Here is a 19,883-nt window from a genome sequence, read left to right as displayed (position 1 = left end):
CGGACTATACGGGTCTTAGGCAGTGCTCTATAATCCGACAAATTCGATAGTCCGACACTGCCCTGCATAATGTTTGCCGGATTACCGGGTGTCCACTGTACTGTGCTTCATAAACCGGCCGCAGATTGTGACGGTGTAAAGCGCCATCTGTTGGTATGATGACGAAATCCGTACAAAACGCGCTCATAAAAGGTGCGAAGAATTGATTATATTATGGGTCGCTAGTGAATGGGCGTCTAAACCATAGATGGCGACAGGAGCGTGTCTCTTTGTGTGAGATTGCGTTTCGTTTCAGGGTCGGAGTGTGCAAATTGGCAATTTTCGGGTAAAACAAACGTCGTGGGGGTTCAAAAACATATAATAAGGCACTAGAATGGTGTTGGCAAGCTTATGATTTGTGAATACAAAAATAAAAGGGATAAAGATTTTCTATTGTTATAGTTAAGATTTGTATGAACGAACAAATTTTTTGATGCGTCGAACGAAAACGTGTGAGCAAAGTTCTCGCCGAAGACAGGGTTTCGGTCATTTTCTGGAAACAGCCACCATGAGCTGAACAAAAATATCCGGGGGGAAGGATTTAATGTAGCAGGTCTGCTGAGACCAAAAACCTTAACTAAAATATTATGTTCAGCTCATTGAAAATATAAGTTTTATTAAGTCTTGGGAAAATCACAGGAGTCTTCCGTGAGTACATATTTTTTGCACATTCAGGTATTACAAAATGGCCGCTGTTAAAGAATGTATAAATCTTTGTTCCAGTTCCCGTTGGCCATGAATTCGTATAGCGACTAAATTTAATATTTGGGTGGGCTAGAGAGAACTGATATTATCAGGTAAGAAATACTTTTCACCTTACGGGACATTGGGCGGGGTCATTGACCACGCCGGTAGAACTTAACAATGACGTGTCATTTCTTCGTTTCAGTGGAAAAAAAATAAAAATAGGAAAAATAAGAAAGAAAGATATAAGAATGAGTTTCGAGAACCTTTGAGAATGTAAAAGGGTAATTTATGAGTTTTTACGAGTTTCGAAGAGGTTGTACAAATCCGTCGTGACGTCGCGGGATTCGTGGAAGGCTTTAAGAAGATAGTCATTTGCCGGTTACAACATCCGGGAACGTCGCAAGCTGAAGGAGACGGAGTAGCCGTACCAGGTCAAGGGAGTCCGGCAGGACATATAACCGGGTAAAGACCCAGACAAGGTCAGTCCTATCCTGTTTGCCAAGCTTGCGTTAATCTTCGGTGTTATGGACGAGAACATATCTATACAGTGTTAATTTCGGGGGGGGGGGGGGGATTTTGGATATTTGGACATTGGATCTGAACCGTGTTCGGATATAATTTAAAGTTTAGTGCTTAACGATTTATGGTGGTATTTTGGTATTTTGTATTCTGTACGTGATATTTTGGTATTTTGTATTCTGTACGTGGTATTTTGTATTTAGTATTTTGTACGCGGTATTTTGGTATATTATGATACTTTGTGTAATTTTGTCCAACAGCAAATATTATGCTGTTTGAGGATTCTATAGAAGTACATGCTTAATTAAAGGTTTAGTTATGCTTTCTCTTACGGAGGTGGGAATGTGGGAAAATAAACAAATTTTCAGTTTGGTTGGTTGGTGACCGGTAGTGTGATTTGGACCCACGGGCTCTCAATTCAACGACTGAGATACCGGGACATTAGAGCCTTTGAGTCCGGTCCAAGTAACCCACATCTTCTTTCCTCCATGGGACGAGAAAAACATCACTCGCACTAAGCGTATATGATTTATCATAGTAACTAGTTTTCTAATAAGAAATAACTGACAAATAAAGAATTTCTGGACTTTCTGTGTGAGTGTTTATTATTTCATCCAAAGAGCCTCACAGTCTCAATTAGGTAGGTTAGGTTAGTTTAGTAGGAAATAGCATACAGTGACCAGGTGGACTGGAACCCAGGACCTCTGGAGCTGGATTGAACATAAGTTCCGACACATCATTTTTTTCTCTTTGTGACGCGTGGGCCTGCGGCCTCCAACCCTGTGGGCCTGCGCGGTCGCAGTTTACAATGGGCTGAAGAGAATGGTACATCCTACAACGAACTTTTACTTTTGTGAAGACTGAGGGACAAAGCTCTGATCTCGCGTTATAACAACCTTAAACAAAAAAAATTGATGAATATTTCAAAGCTTCATAATTTGATATAGTATTCACGACATGATTTTGATTAATAATTCTTGATTATTTTGGTAGATATGTATGTGCATTTATGCTTAATTTTATAATAAAACGTACGCTCTCAATTGTTATTTAATTTACTAAATTCGACTTACATAAATTAAGTCTGATTTGTACTTCAAAGTATGTATGTACATACATATGTACGTATAATACATTTATAGACTCTCGTCATTAGATATGTAATTTGTCGGATTACAAGGTACTCTTTCGTAAAAAAAATCCGGACTTTAGGGGTCTTAGGCAGTGCTCTATAATCCGACAAATTCGATAGTCCGACACTGCCCTGCATAATGTTTGCCGGATTACCGGGGGTCCACTGTACTGTGTTGATTTAGGGTAAGTTTAGATTGGCACATTAAAACCACTATTACGTAATATCAATCTCATTTTGTCGATAGCTTGTTTCTTTGTTCATTTTGTTTTAACTTTTTATAATGTCTTATTTTCAGCTTTTTTATTATTATTTATTTCATTTCATTTCAATAGTAGATTCATTCCTTTAAATTCATAGTAACATCATATTAATTGCCAACTCATTAGTAATGTAATATTAGAATTGTATCATCTTAGTTTTATATCCACCCACATATTTTTGTAATTTTAACGTAATGATTTCTTTGTTCTTTTTCTTAGCCTTCAGCTCTTAAAACATTTTAGATAATAATTATTGTAACTTCGTTCTGGTTGTTTCCACCACATCGGCATTTCTACTATGCGTATGTACAATCCGTGTTGCACATCTGCCGATGAATGGTAACCAGGACGAATCGATGTAGCTATCACTAATTAGGTGTGCTATGTCCATTCCAGGAGCCAACCACGGCTTAGGACGACCAAGTACAGATAAGTACGGCTCAGTACGGCCAAGCCAGGCTAAGTACGGCTAATCCAAGCCAAGCTACGTACGAGTTAACTTCACGCATCTGCGCATAACTACCTACGCGACCATCTACGCGTCATCACCGTCCAGGGCCGGCACCAGTATCTATGAATAAACCTAAGTTAATAAAAATTACATTTAAATTGCCGTAGTTTGTTTTTTTAAATTCATTCTATTATCAACGGCCTACCCGCACAGTATGTTACCTACTGCGCTCAGGTTTCAAGTAGCGGGTTATAGTAAAAGTTTCGTTTAGAATTCTCCGTTAATATACATAATATACATATATAGCTCACAATAAGTAGTTAATTAATTCAATTTGAAGTTATAGTGGTTTTTAAATAGGTGAAAAAATGGGGGCGCTAAAAAAATATTTATTCTCAAAGTGGGCAGTAGACAAAATAAGTTTGGGAACCACTGTTTTAGAGTAACAAATAAATTATCAAAATTACGTGTATTGTGTTTTCATGGTTGACTAGGACCCCTTTCATACTGCAGTGTATCATCAGTCGCGTGTCACATTGATTGATTGACACAAAAAAAACGATGGCGCCGAGGTCAGGCTGAATCCCGCACCCAGCCGCAGAAGAGACTTAAGACGGCACTGTTAACCGTTACTTTCGATTAAAACCATAAAAATTACATGCCATTGTAACGCAGCTATCGCCGGTACATAAAACTATAAATTATTTTTATTTTTTATTTATTTATTATTCAACAAAAAACACATTTAAATTAAGCCTCACCATAGTGCAACACAAACCACAGTTGGTTTTACCGTGCACAGGTTATTATTATATAATACAATATTTAGGAACAAAAGCAATTAACAAACAGAAGAGGATAAATACCAAGAATAATCATTATAGGGTAGTTAAATAAAAGTGTGAGTGAACCGGTGCTGCGACGCTACACAGGCTGTCCCAAAAAATAACTCTTTAGTTTCCGCTTATGTACGTTCGTGAGTATATTAGAATCTTTTAGAAGATTCTTTACCGCATCCGGAAAATCGTTAAAGATTGTTGGGACAATATATTCCAGCCTTCTCTTACCATACCCAATTATGAAGTTCGGTACATACAATTTAGAAATGTTTTTTATCAAAGCGACACGGCTTACGAGGACAGTACGAGGAAGACCTGGAACGCTGTGCCACTCCTGTATACATGTCCGTGCTCGGAAGGCCGCTCAACATCTTCGGCCAAAAATCACAAGGAGAGTATTGCGCTGCGGAGTGGCAACAGACAGGCCGTACACCCACGACCTATAAATTTATGTCCCGTTACTAAACTAGCTCAGGTGTTTTAATATTAGAGAATATATTATAAACAGAATACTTACATTTCTTTATGACGAAGTATTATAAATCCAGCCAGTGCTGTGCCACCTGTCACAAATCGTTCACTACTGACAAGATGGCGTCGCGTGGAGTCCGCGCGCTAACTTCGCAGTGTACCTACCGGTCTTATTCATGTGTGAGTAAAGTTTAAACCGGGACAGAAGTATTTTACCGCAAGTTTTCAAATGTAAAGCCCACATTACCCCTTAGATAATTCGTCACATACCTTTAAATTCCACAAGCATAATCTAAAACTTTAACATAACGTCATCATCTACTTTAGATTTTACTGCAGCTAAACATTTACAGCCAGTTGTACTTTGACTTTGACTGTTACTTGTGATGAAGAAACTGGCCGTTAGTGTTTATGGTGACAGCTGTCAATGATAATTGGAAATTGCTAGTGACTATTATCGTAGAGAGAGGGATGAGTCGCGTAATAATGCGTAATTGTATTAACTTGTTTGTAGAAATAATTTCTATTACTTTTGACGGTTGTCCTGCAAATTTTGCAATGGCTAAAATTTTGGGTACACGTTTTGATGACGATAGTAATATCAAATCAGAAATTTGTATTGAAGGTCAAACCAAATTATACCAGATGCCTGTCACATGCTAAAACTAGTAAGAATTTCTTTAGCAGATTAAAAAAAACATTATTAACTATAACAACGATACAATATTGCGGGAGTATATTAATTAATTAAATATGTTACAAGAAAAGGCCTACATTTAGCAAATAAACTAAGACGTCGTCATGTTCAATACAAAAAACAAATAATGAAGGTATATCTTGCAGCCCAAACTTTCAGTAAATCTGTTACTGAAACACTTGCATTTTGTATGAATGATTTAGATATGGATGATTTTGATAATATCATCCATAAGCAACCTCTATACTAATATAACTTCAATTTAATAAATACTAAATTAAGCAATTTTGAGAAATTCATAAAATCTTTTAAATTTTCTTACAGGGAAATGGTTTTTAAATCAGGGAGAAAAACTTTATAGATATAGGAAACACGACTTTCTAACTGCATAATATGTTCAAATAATATACTATATAAAAGTGCCGTGTATTACCATGCTCCTACACCTACGCCAACACCTGCATCGTCGTCGCATCACGCAAAGGAGGCGACCGACGCTCGCTGCCGCCTCTGCACCACCTAGCACGGCCGCTACACCAAGCGTGGCGTACATCCGCCAAGGTAATTCCAACCAAGCAACCTCCATCCCCGCATTCCTCTACCCAAGTCCGTCCACATCATCCTCATTCAGCCCTGGTCTCCAATCGAGGCCTGGTCCTTCGCTCTATACCCTGCCACATCAAACTGAATACGCATTTGTTTGTTAAGAGTAACGCCTGGCAATCGTGCGTGTTGGAATGACAACAAAGTCGTAACGTTGGTCAGTACTTTTGTAGGTACAGAACCGGTAGAGAAAATCAAACGCTACTTGCAAAGACGCCAAACAGAAATTAGAAGTCAACTGTCCACAAGTGGTCAAAGAGTATAATAAACATTTGGGTGATGTAGATTTGGCGGATATGCTCATCCTGCTATATAGAACTCCTTTCAAGACACGACGTTAGTATGTCGGCATATTTGCCCAGCTGCTTGATATATGCATCAACAATGTGTAACATCTAGTGAGAAATTAGGAAACAAAGATGGTTTCACTTTCCTCGAAACTGTTCAGCAAGCCATATAACTTTTAGTGTACATAACCCTTATAAGACCGGAAGTATAAGACCGGTACCGGTACCTGTGCATGAGAAACGTAGGCTCTCACCGTTGCAGAAGAAGATAAATTAGCAGTGTCGTGGGTGTACCACGACCTATAAATTTATGTTCCGTTACTGAACTAGCTGTGGTGTTTTAATGTTACAATTGTTGGACATACTCTGTTGCTTTTGTTAGTTAACCCACTAAGGTTCTTAAAAACCCAGCAGTAGTGGTACACTATTAAGTCTAATATTTAATAAAGTTACTTTAATTTATTACTTAATAACAAATAAATCAGAATACTTACATTTCTTTGTGACGAAGTATTATAAATCCAGCCAGTGTTGTGCCTCCTGTCACAAATCGTTCGCTACTGACAAGATGGCGTCGCGTGGCGTCCGCGCGCTAACTTCGCAGTGTTCCTACCGGTCTTATTCATGTGTGAGTAAAGTTTAAACCGGGACAGGAGTATTTTACCGCAAGTTTTCAAATGTAAAGCCCACATTACCCCTTAGATAATTCGTCACATACCTTTAAATTCCACAAGCATAATCTAAAACTTTAACATAACGTCATCATCTACTTTAGATTTTACTGCAGCTAAACATTTATAGCCAGTTGTACTTTGACTGTTACTTTTGATGAAGAAACTGGCCGTTAGTATTTCTGGTGACAGCTGTCAATGATAATTGGAAATTGCTAGTGACTATTATCGTAGAGAGAGGGATGAGTCGCGTAATAATGCGTAATTGTATTAACTTGTTTGTAGAAATAATTTCTATTACTTTTGATGGTTGTCCTGCAAATTTTGCAATGGCTAAAATTTTGGGTACACGTTTTGATGACGATAGTAATATCAAATCAGAAATTTGTATTGAAGGTCAAACCAAATTATACCAGATGCCTGTCACATGCTAAAACTAGTAAGAATTTCTTTAGCAGATTAAACAAAAACATTATTAACTATAACAACGATACAATAGTATATTAATAAATTAAATATTTTACAAGAAAACGAAGGCCTACATTTAGCAAATAAACTAAGACGTCGTCATGTTCAATACAAAAAACAAATAATGAAGGTATATCTTGCAGCCCAAACTTTTAATAAATCTGTTACTGAAACACTTGCATTTTGTATGAATGATTTAGATATGGATGATTTTGATAATATCCATAAGCAACCTCTATACAAAGATAACTTCAATTTAATAAATACTAAATTAAGCAATTTTGAGAAATTCATAAAATCTTTTAAGTTTTCTTACAGGGAAATGGTTTTTAAATCAGGGAGAAAAACTTTATAGTTATAGGAAACACGACTTTCTAACTGCATAATATGTTCAAATAATATACTATATAAAAGTGCCGTGTATTAACCACGCTCCTACACCTACGCCAGCACCTACATCGTCGTAGCATCACGCAAAGGAGGCGACCGACGCTCGCTGCCGCCTCTGCACCACCTAGCACGGCCGCTACACCAAGCGTGGCGTACATCCACCAAGGTAATTCCAACCAAGCAACCTCCATCCCCGCATTCCTCTACCCAAGTCCGTCCACATCATCCTCATTCAGCCCTGGTCTCCAATCGAGGCCTGGTCCTTCGCTCTATACCCTGCCACATCAAACTGAATACGCATTTGTTTGTTAAGAGTAACGCCTGGCAATCGTGCGTGTTGGAATGACAACAAAGTCGTAACGTTGGTCAGTACTTATGTAGGTACAGAACCGGTAGAGAAAATCAAACGCTACTTGCAAAGACGCCAAACAGAAATTAGAAGTCAACTGTCCACAAGTGGTCAAAGAGTATAATAAACATTTGGGTGGTGTAGATTTGGCGGATATGCTCATCCTGCTATATAGAACTCCTTTCAAGACACGACGTTGGTATGTCGGCATATTTGCCCAGCTGCTTGATATATGCATCAACAATGTGTAACATCTAGTGAGAAATTAGGAAACAAAGATGGTTTCACTTTCCTCGAAACTGTTCAGCAAGCCATACAACTTTTAGTGTACATAACCCTTATAAGACCGGTACCGGTACCTGTGCATGAGAAACGTAGGCTCTCACCGTTGCAGAAGAAAATAAATTAGCAGTGTCGTGGGTGTACCACGACCTATAAATGTATGTTCCGTTACTGAACTAGCTGTGGTGTTTTAATGTTACAATTGTTGGACATACTCTGTTGCTTTTGTTAGTTAAACCCACTAAGGTTCTTAAAAACCCAGCAGTAGCGGTACACTATTAAGTCTAATATTTAATAAAATTACTTTAATTTATTACTTAATAACAAAAAAATCAGAATACTTACATTTCTTTGTGACGAAGTATTATAAATCCAGCCAGTGTTGTGCCTCCTGTCACAAATCGTTCGCTACTGACAAGATGGCGTCGCGTGGCGTCCGCGCGCTAACTTCGCAGTGTTCCTACCGTTCTTATTCATGTGTGAGTAAAGTTTAAACCGGGACAGGGTATTTTACCGCAAGTTTTCAAATGTAAAGCCCACTTTACCCCTTAGATAATTCGTCACATACCTTTAAATTCCACAAGCATAATCTCAAACTTTAACATAACGTCATCATCTACTTTAGCTTTTACTGCAGCTAAACATTTACAGCCAGTTGTACTTTGACTTTGACTGTTACTTGTGATGAAGAAACTGGCCGTTAGTGTTTATGGTGACAGCTGTCAATGATAATTGGAATTGCCAGTGAACTACAATCGTAGAAAGAGAGAGGAGACGCGTAATAATGCGTAATTGTATTAACTTCTTTGTAGAAATAATTTCTATTACTTTTGATGGTTGTCCTGCAAATTTTGCAATGGCTAAAATTTTGGGTACACGTTTTGATGACGATAGTAATATCAAATCAGAAATTTGTATTGAAGGACAAACCAAATTATACCATGCTAAAACTAGTAAGAATTTCTTTAGCAGATTAAAAAAACATTATTAACTATAACAACGATACAATATTGCGGGAGTATATTAATAAATTAAATATGTTACAAGAAAACGAAGGCCTACATTTAGCAAATAAACTAAGACGTCGTCATGTTCAATACAAAAAACAAATAATGAAGGTATATCTTGCAGCCCAAACTTTCAGTAAATCTGTTACTGAAACACTTGCATTTTGTATGAAATTGAATCCATATCTTTAGATATGGATGATTTTGATAATATCATAAGCAACCTCTATCCAAAGATAACTTCTGTCCAAGCGCAGACGTCGGACCACTATGCGGGTTGCCCTGTCGTGCCAGCGACCGACGCGCGAACACTCTTGGAATATCACTCGCACGGACTGTGTGCGCATACACACATTGTTTTTTGGTCTTTTATATACTTTAATAAAATTCACGAAGAGAACCAGTATTCATATTTACAACCACCAGCTCGTTAACACATCACTACTTCAATTTAATAAATACTAAATTAAGTAATTTTGAGAAATTCATAAAATATTTTAAGTTTTCTTACGGGAAAATGGTTTTTAAATCAGGAAGAAAAACTTTATAGTTATTGGAAACAGACGACTTTCTAACTGCACAATATGTTCAAATAATATACTATATAAAAGTGCCGTGTATTATAAAAATATTTGGCCCACTAAGAAGTTCAGACGAAACCTATCGCCATAGAATGAACCACGAATTCGAAAACCTAGTGAAAGACGAAAAATGGAAAAATTATCTGCGTGGGGAAAAAAATGCAAGGAGTAGAAATAAATGGAGAAAAGTGGTAGTGGAGGCCAAGACCCACAAAGATATGTAGCGCCGAAGGAAGTAAGAAACAAGTAAGTTTATAATTCTAAGAATCTAAGTAATATTGAAAAGTTTCACTATTTAAAATCATCGCTCAAAAATTTGCAAATTGGCGATTGATTCTGTAGAATTCTGCAGTAATAATTATCCTGCGGCGTGGGAGTTGCTTCTCATTCATTACGACAACAGTAGATTATTTATTAATCCATAATCATGTTAAGGCGTTATATACCATGCCAACTGAGCAAGGCGTCACCGGTGTTGCGTAGACGCTTAATAGCATCGGTATTAAAAATTCTACGCGCTTTAATAATCCTCGAGGAGCCCACAGACTCGTGGGATACATTAGTTATTTTTAAAATGGTATGTAAGCTCGATCAGATCACGGAACGTGAGTGGGATAAACATAAAGGCAATGTATTTTCAACTGGTACAAACACTCTTAAGTTTCAACTCAAAATCGATGATTTAATTACACATTTTTAAATAACCGAGCCGATTTGCCAAAAACGCTCCAAGTTCAAACAATAAAAATATTGAACGTAAACAAGTACATACCGGTTACAATAAACATCACTGCAGTGTCTCCATTAATAAACCGCAAGACTGGAACTCACAAAGTCACACTATATACTAGGTTACAAAAAATTAGTAATTCTTTTAAGGGCATTTGCATACGTTTTTATAAAATATGAACATATGAAGCCACTGGAATGTCTCTCAAAAAGTTCAAAGTGTTTATTAAACGCAAGCTTTTGGGAAAGGCTTATTATAGTGTTAATGATTATATTAACAATAGAAAAACTTGGTGTTAAACTGTATTATACGACTGTGTGCTTATTTTCAAATAAGTTTGTGAAATGGTGGTTTGAGGTTCACGCGAGATCTCCACCGCAGCAGTTTTGCTATTAGAGGCCACTACCCCGTCAATTGTCTTGAAACTAATCCAAGGCTTGGAGTACAAGGGTACACATTATGGATGGATAATTATTATCAATCCCCTTATTCTAACGTCTAAAATCTTTAGGGTTTGAAGTTTGTCCCGCAGCCCCTACACAAATTCACGAAACGGACCATGCGGCCAGGGCAGATATTTGGTGTTACCTCCGGGGATGTTGATATCATGGTGTGGAGAGACACAAATAGGGTACGAATGTCTTTAGGCGGAAAAAAACATTTACCGTGTTTTGCCCATACTATTAACCTTGTAGTTAAAGAGACACTAAAGTTGCCCAGTGTTAAATCAGCTGTTATAAAAGTACCAGAAATTGTTAATTGGATAAAAAATAGTGTTGTGCAGTCGGATAAGCTACGAAAAATCCAAATGCGTAATAATGTTTAGGAAGGATCAGTTTTAAAACTTATTGCAGATGTAAGAACTAGGTGGAACTCAACTTTTTTTATGTTAGAGCGATTTCTAAAGTTAAGAATAGTAATATCAGAAATTGTAATTGAGAGTGTAGAGGCCCCAAATTTGCCAAGTGCAGTGGAAATGGAAACCTTGAATGAGCTTACAACTGTATTAAAGCCTTTTGAATATGTAACAAGAGAATCATCGGGCCAAAAGTATGTAACTTAACTACAGAACTGAATAGTATCACTCCAAACTCCGCTATCGTTAAAGAATGTGTGGCGAACGAACTCTTTCGTTCGCCCACTTTAGGTCAGGCCATCTATATCTTCATCTACATTCACATTCCAGATTCATTTCATATTTAGAATTCCCTCGACCGCGCATGCGTGTATATATTGTTTCGCCCATTCATTACATCTTTACCGTTTCTCCTTTCCACATCACATCTTCTATTTGTTAACCTTTTATTTTATATCCATTTACAATATTGTTATAATCAGTGAAAGAATAAATATACATCAATACAATCGTCCTCTTCATATTAAACCTCAACGGCGATATTGGTGACCACCGAAGATGGAACACGCAACGCAACAAAAGAAAAATCGTAACATAGCAACCGTTTGTGTCAGAAAAAATATATTCAAGACTACAATGGCGAAAAAATAATGCTGAAAACACAAGAAATGTTCAAATTCATTCAAGAAAAATCGTCCGTAAATGTTGCGCCCCAGCGCTGTTTCGGGATCCGGTGCACTTCGGCGCTGACCACGCGCCGCTGCGCTGCCCTCACTCGCCGTTTGCCCTTGTTGCGCGGCAACCCAGCGCTGGTGACATGGCGCCCGGCCTGCCTCGCCGCCTCTACTCAACTTGTGCAGCGCCCCAGTGCTGATTTTTTTGGCACACGGCGCGTTCCGGCGCCGACCACGCGCCGCCGCGCCTGCTGCCCCCTTGCCGTCTGCTCATTATGCGCGGCACTGCAGCACTGGTGTCTTGGCGCACTGCGCACTTTCCGCGCCACTGGCTCGCGCATACCGCTGCCAGGCGCGCTGTCTCCGCGTCGCTTGCTCACGCGCGACGCCCAACTGCACATCTGATGTCATGGCCCTGCGCGCAGGGTGCGCCGCCTGGCTCGCGCACATCGCTGCCCGGGGCACTCTCCGCGCCGCCACGCTGACATCATGCCGCCCGGCGCGCTCATCACGCCGCCCAGCGCGCTCTACGCTGCTCGTCGACTCCACGCCTTTAAAGCCGTGGCTGGACGAGTCCTGCTCTTCTAGTGCATTTACTATTTCTTTTATATTTATTTTTTTTTTTTTTCTCCGTAGGGCGGTGGTGTGGCGAACGAACTCTTTCGTTCGCCCACTTTAGGTCAGGCCATCTATATCTTCATCTACATTCACATTCCAGATTCATTTCATATTTAGAATTCCCTCGACCGCGCATGCGTGTATATATTGTTTCGCCCATTCATTACATCTTTACCGTTTCTCCTTTCCACATCACATCTTCTATTTGTTAACCTTTTATTTTATATCCATTTACAATATTGTTATAATCAGTGAAAGAATAAATATACATCAATACAATCGTCCTCTTCATATTAAACCTCAACGGCGATAAATGTAAGGATGTTTTATTGAGAGAGCTGAAAAGGAGGTATGGGATGATTGAATTAAACGATCATGCAGCCATTGCAACAATTCTAGACCCAAGGTTTAAAAATCTGCATTTCCAAGACCCCTCTTGCATGCAGAAGAGCTATTCAAAAACTTAGAACCATGGTTGTCAGACAACTAAGTAGCCCAAGTGAGTCAGACGATGATGTCTCATCTACTGCACCACCTGAATACGATTTTTGGAAACATCATAAAGAGTTAGCACATGGGCACAAGAAGAAAAAAAAATCTCATCAGGGAGATGAAGTTTCTCTTTATTTATCAAATCAGATTGTCTTCAAAATACCTTGAACAGTTACTGATTTTGGGCAATCTTAATGGTGAAGAGTTTTTTGTTAAAATTAATAATAAGCCCAATAAACATTTATAATAAATAAATAGTTTTTTTCTTCTCAATTTTGTTTAAATTATTGTCCTTCAACATTCATTGATAGCACCCTCAAAATAATAAAACAAAATAAAAGTTCTAAAAAGTATCAATATCAGTAAGTATCAATACTTTAGGAGTACTTATTTAAGTAGTATCGAAAAAAGATTTGAGTATTATCGAAATGAGTAGGTATCGATACTTAGGTGGTATCGGAACATCCCTACTGAAAATACCGTGCCAATCACACCACATCGCTTTCTGTATCATCAACCGTATGGCACCAACCAAAAGGTAATCAGCGTCGAATTATCCCGTACACTGAAATCCTGGGATTTAATTCACAAGTTGCTAGAGAAATGATAGCTAAGACTCCGGCAGATTTCTATCATCTTTTAGTATCAGAAGAAGTATTTGAAATGGTGACCAATTGTACGAACATCTTTACTATAAACAAAATTACAGAGTCTAATGTAGCATCTAAATCTGCACGTATTCGACAGTGGAAACCTTCTTTTAAATATTGGATAGAAGCAGGCGTTACTTTGCGGAAGTTCATCATGATTATATAATGATTTATCTATTTTGCTATCATCCGCGAAAAGTCGACGAACCCATGCGACAACATCACCGGTCCGACAATATACTCTCTACATACGTTTCACCCCAAAACCTGAGCATCCTCAAGAGATGTTGACTTTAGTAGTAATAGTGTAAATCATCAAAATAGATAAATCATTAAACCTAGTATTCCGCACAATACTAAACGCCCCCTGGTTCACCAAAACAGCAGACATGCATGAGTATCTTGAAATGCCGACTGTCAAGGAAGAAATAAGAAAGTACGCCATAAAACACAAAAGCAGACTACAAGAACACACAAATAGTCTTGCCAAATTGCTTATCACGCCTGGTAAGACCAAAAGGCTAAAGCGATCCACTGTGGATGAATTATGTGGTGGACAGTAATACCCGAAAAAAGGACCATAACACGAAGAGTCACTTAATGGAGTGACCTTTAACTAGAAACATGATCTGCTATGAAAAATTCAGTTTATAGTCAAGCGACTGATCACTGATAGATGTAACTGAACACAAAAAAAAAAAAAAAAAAGATAAATCATTATATAATAATAGTGGAAACCTACATCGGCAGGAGAGATGAAACAATTTTTCGGATTAATTATTTATTATGGGGATCGTAAAACTAACTAAAATATCTGACAACTGGTCAAAAGATCCTGTTCTTGGACAGAATTTTCCTCGAACAATAATGAGTCAAAACCGATTTGAACTACTACTACAAATGTTACACTTTTCTAAGCAAGACAAAAACAATAAAGCATTGCACAGGATTAAGAAACTACTCGAAGTTGTAAACAGGAACTTCCAAAAAAACTACACTCCCTCCAAAGAGATCTGCATAGATGAAAGCGTAGTGCCTTTTTGTGGGTGAGTCATATTTTGCCAGTACAACAAACAAAAGAGGCATAAGTATGGCATCAAAGAGTTTAAGCTCTGTTCTATTCCTGGGTATACATACAAAATAAATGTATATTATATGCAGGAAAGAATAATGATGAAACCAATACTACACCATTAAATGTTGTTATGTCTTTATGCAGCAATCTCCTATATAAGGGACATACACTAGTTACAGACAATTGGTATACCAGTATAGATCTTGCCAAATAACTTCTGGATGCAGAAACTCATCTCGTAGGCACACTGCAAAAGAACCGGAAGCATCTGCCAAAGGATGTAGTGGCGAAAGAGAGCGGTGAAGGCATAACTATAATGAAGTGGAAGGATAAAAGAGATGTCCTGTTACTGTCCACAAAACATTCAGTGCAATTCCAAAATGTGCGAAAACGTAGCAAAGTTATTTCTAAACCAAGAATAGTTATTGATTATAATGGCGCTAAAGGGGCTGTAGATCTGTCAGATCAAATGGCTGCTTACTCAACTCCACTGAGGAAATCCATAAAATACTGTACTGTAAGTAAATTGAAGAATCAAACAGATCCTTTGTACTAAAGTAGCCATCAGTCCTGATTGTGTGCCATAATGTAAAATGTCTGTATACCACTACCCTAATGTTAGCTCATAATGGAACAATAAACATGCATTTGACCATAAAAGATACTATGCCTGCAATCAGATTTGAAAATATTAGGCGCATCCTTCACTTCAATGATAACTATATGCACACATAACATTAAATTGTTTACTACTTACAAAACTATAATGACCAGCATCTATAGTTTAACATATCTGAGAAGCATGGATTGTCAGCACCAACTACCCAATTCCAGGGTATAATAGTAATTTCTTAGAAAAAAGAAGTTTTAAGACATGGCCCAGGATAGAACACAAATGTTCTCAACCATTATTATATTTTCTTTTGGAATTTTAAATCAATTTTATAGAAGCCAATGAGTTTTCTTATACAGATTTCAGTATTAAGATAAAATACCTCTCCACTGACTTATCCATGTTACTGTTTTTTTTTTTCTATTTAATTTCATCATAGCACCATTCAGAGCTATACACATACATCAAATAGGGAGTTTATATGAATATGGTCAATCTCGAACCATGTGGTTTTCTCTCTCATTTTTGTTTGTATACAGCATGTGATGTTACTACTTTACATTCCATTGTCCTTGTTGTCTGTCCTTTCCATTGTTTCTTTCAGCTCCTTACTTGCCCCTTCGTTCAAAGATTGCAGAAAACCTTAACCAAATGCTACACTTCCACACTACGGACTTAACATCAAGGGAATATTAATTATTAATGGAGCTAAGTAAATAAATAATAATTTATGCTTAACTGGCGTCGTCGCCATCATGCGTCGCGTAGATAGCTCGGGTAACGACGGTAATGCAACACATGTGCAATGCAATGTGGAATGTGGATGTGCCGTGGCGGTGTGGTTCCCATTTCCCAAATTCCGTATCCATAGGTAGCAGTCATCTATTGGCCAAGATATATTATACATTAAACACTACAGAAACAAGAAACTGTACTCTTTATTAGTGTCGGCATATCAAAAATAAATAAAATGTAATAAAGTTTATATAATTAGTAGTATTAAATATCGCCATTTGAGGAATGACAGTGACACTGACAGTAACGTAGCATAAAAATATAAAATACAATTCTTTTTAATTTATTTTACGGCCTTGGATACAAGTCCTTATAGGCCAAAATACAATTCTATACATAGGTGTCAAAGATTCTTACAAATACATAAATATAATCATAATATAGGTAATAAATCTGTGGAATGACGTCTACCAAAGAACATATTTACTCGATCTATATAACTGTGTTTACTAATTTACTGGTCTGACGGTTAACAAAGATAGTAGCGCTCCCTGGCGATCTGTGGCTTAACTACTTTTTACCCTTGTATAACTATAATATAAAGTTTAAAGCTATAGTTTAGATAGTACCTACCCATAATTTTTACTTTTATTTCCTATATAAAGGAATTAAAGGATAATAATACATACATTGTATGTGTGGTGTGGCTGTTAAAAAAAATGATTACCTGTCTAGTCATCTGTGGCGGAACTATACCTTTTGTATGATTTTTCATAAATACTTATAGTGAAAATACCGTCTGAAGGGCGGAGTAATATACGGACATTCCAAGAACAAGAAGCCGGATCCGGAAGCACTAGCACGCAGTTTGATCAACGTATTACAATAATTGTTACTCACGTTATCCACCCACTTAGACCAATTACAAAAGGAACTGACTCGTTAGATTTTAGCGCAGCGATAGTGCGCACGGAACACGACGGTGTCGTAGCCGTCTCAAATACAAAATTCTAAAAACGAATACTTTCTCGAGTTAGTACGACACGAAGCGTCAATATTATTCAAGAAAAATGGCATCTTATGTTTTTAAATATTTTAAAAATTGTTCATTATTTATTATTAGAATTAATTTACGTAAATGTTATTAGTGTTAAATTTTATTTTGAAATACAAATTATGAAAACCTTTGACAGATGAAAACAGTTTGTATAAGCGGATGTCAAGGAGGAGAAGCGTGATGTTTGTTTTTTTCATGGGTTTTTACAGAATAAAGACTCATTCTGGACCATCTTTATTCTGCGTTAATACCTACCTATATCTACCAGTAGATATATTTAAGTTTGCACTTTCTAAAAGTAGAATCACAAGAAACACCATTAAAACGATCTGATTTTAAGAACAATATCAAATAAAAGATTACGTCAAAAACAATCAGATGGACATATTATAGAAGTTTCACAGGACGTAAATGATTCCTTTAAATGGCGCCTACGTTCTTCAAGGCCTTAGACCATTAAAAAGAAAGGACCTGCCTCGTAATCCGTTACCCCTCTGTCAAAGACCAAGAATCAATGATCTAATGCGTTGATAAAAACTGTTGCTATAGAATCAATGGTTCATTCTTTGACACCTATATATATGGACCTGTGGCATTTTACGTCAAAATTGGTCAAGGATTTAATTTTTTAGAGAATAAACAAAATTTTTTCGTAACCTCTCTAACTTAAAGAAAGCTACCTTAATGGAGCGAGATAGATTTTTAATCATTGCTTAAAGAGGTTAGACATATTTTACATGACAACATCAATTATGTCAGTTGTGACTAAATTATCTTTTGTTTTTGGTGACCAAAAATGGCTATTGTTGTGGTTCCGGTGTAACGGTATTCGAAATATTACGGAAATAATAACCAATAAGCTTGTGAATCGCAAAATAAATTAAATATTATACAATGTTGAAGTGCGCAGTTGTTGCCTGCACCAACAAAACCCAAACAAAACTAGCGGGAATTTCATTTCACAAGTTAGTATTAAAATCTTTGATTTTTCTGTTGATATTGAGTATTTTAAAGGTATTTTTTTTAATTCGTCCCATTGACTAATTTAAAGCTTTACATTACGTGGTTTTATGGGCAATCCTTTAAAGAATTGAATTATTTCACGAGTTTTGGTTTCACCGTATACGTAGTGTTGGGAAAGTATTGTTTACAATATCGATGAATAGTGAACAATTGATTTGTTTCGCTATATCATCGAAATAAGCGAAAACGTATAAATTAATAAATTATTTTATGTTCTATAAGTACAGTTATTTTATATTTTTCAGATTTCCAAAAAATCATAATTTAAGACGAAAATGGATAAACAGCATTAACAGGCCTAATTACTACAGCTGCATATGTAGTGATCATTTTAAGAAGGATCACATTAATTTAACATTATGCTTTCCACGCCTCAAAGACAATGCCTGTACATCTATCCCGGTGAGAATCTTTTTTCATCGTATTCATTCTTGTTTGTGATAATATAAGAATTCCCTCATTTTAAAATATCTGATTACTAGCAAATTTTAATTTTAACATTTATTTATATAATTTTTTTATTGTGTCCAATAGTGTAAGAGATATCATTCACAAATTTGAAAAAGATTTTGCCGGTTGGTTGCTTTATGAACTCATATAAATACTAATGTTGCATTTATATTTTATAGTAATATTTTAGTAGATAACCAAAGAATAAAAATTACCTATTGCAGACTTTATCACCTGAGCAACAAGTAAGACAACCCTTGCAAGAAGTGAATCTTAATCTGTTATCAGAGAGTCATGATAATGCTGTTTCCCAAAATGGAATACAAGTATTGTATTGTATTGTATTGTCAACAACATACTTTAAAACTAAAATTTTCTTGTAATAACGTCTCAAAAAATATGAAAAAAAAAATATTTTGTCTGGTATAACGATAATCAAATTTTAAAAGACCATTTATAAAAAAGTGTCAACTAGCCTATTACTTTTTGTTATGTATAACGTCCTGTATAACGCAACTTCTATAAATAAATTTTGTTGATGAATTACGATTTTTGTTTCCTATTGCCTTGAGGATTCAGTGCATAAACTGTGCGACTTGGAGAGTTTAGTATTAGGCTGGTGGTCTAGGACAACATCATATTCATCTGATAGTAATCGTTACACATCCAAGACATAAACACAGGCCAACGTTCGTGAGTGCCAATACAAAACATTGTATAGTTTAAATAATTTATACTATACAATGTGTATTAACTACCACAGAATAACCAGAGAGAGTCTTTACAAACTGTTTGCTAAAGCCTGCGTGCAACCCATAAAAAAAAACAATAGTCACACTTCTCCTTGACATTTGGATATAAAAACAATAACGTAAATTGATATAATAATCAATAAGAAAATACTCCATTTTATTTCTTTAGTTTTTGAAAACAGTTTTTAAAATATTTAGAAACATATGACGCCATTTTTCTTGAATAATATTGAAAATTACTGATACAACTTATCTATACTGATAAATATTGATATTATTTATGTATCTAAGGTATAATGGGATTACAAGTTATACTACTCTATGGTATTATACTACTATTATTCTAGTCTATATCTCTAGTCTTCATTTGTCGTCTGTGGTTTATAACTCTATAACTATAATATAGTGATCTGTGTCTAATA

The 19,883-nt window shown here is 36.5% G+C and overlaps 1 long non-coding RNA gene across 1 annotated transcript; it reads left to right on the top strand.

Moving 5' to 3' along the window:
* The first annotated feature begins 17,005 nt into the window (after window positions 1–17,005).
* Window positions 17,006–19,547, top strand: LOC128199429 (uncharacterized). The gene is made up of 3 exons (XR_008252071.1): window positions 17,006–18,201; window positions 18,505–18,661; window positions 18,934–19,547. It is a non-coding gene; the product is annotated as an uncharacterized LOC128199429 (long non-coding RNA).
* The last annotated feature ends 336 nt before the right edge of the window (window positions 19,548–19,883 follow it).

This window comes from Bicyclus anynana, chromosome 23 (assembly GCF_947172395.1).
Source record: "Bicyclus anynana chromosome 23, ilBicAnyn1.1, whole genome shotgun sequence".
NCBI classification, from domain to species: Eukaryota; Metazoa; Arthropoda; class Insecta; order Lepidoptera; family Nymphalidae; genus Bicyclus; species Bicyclus anynana.
Note: the sequence above shows the minus strand (reverse complement) of the source record. Positions and strands in the feature narration are given on the sequence as shown.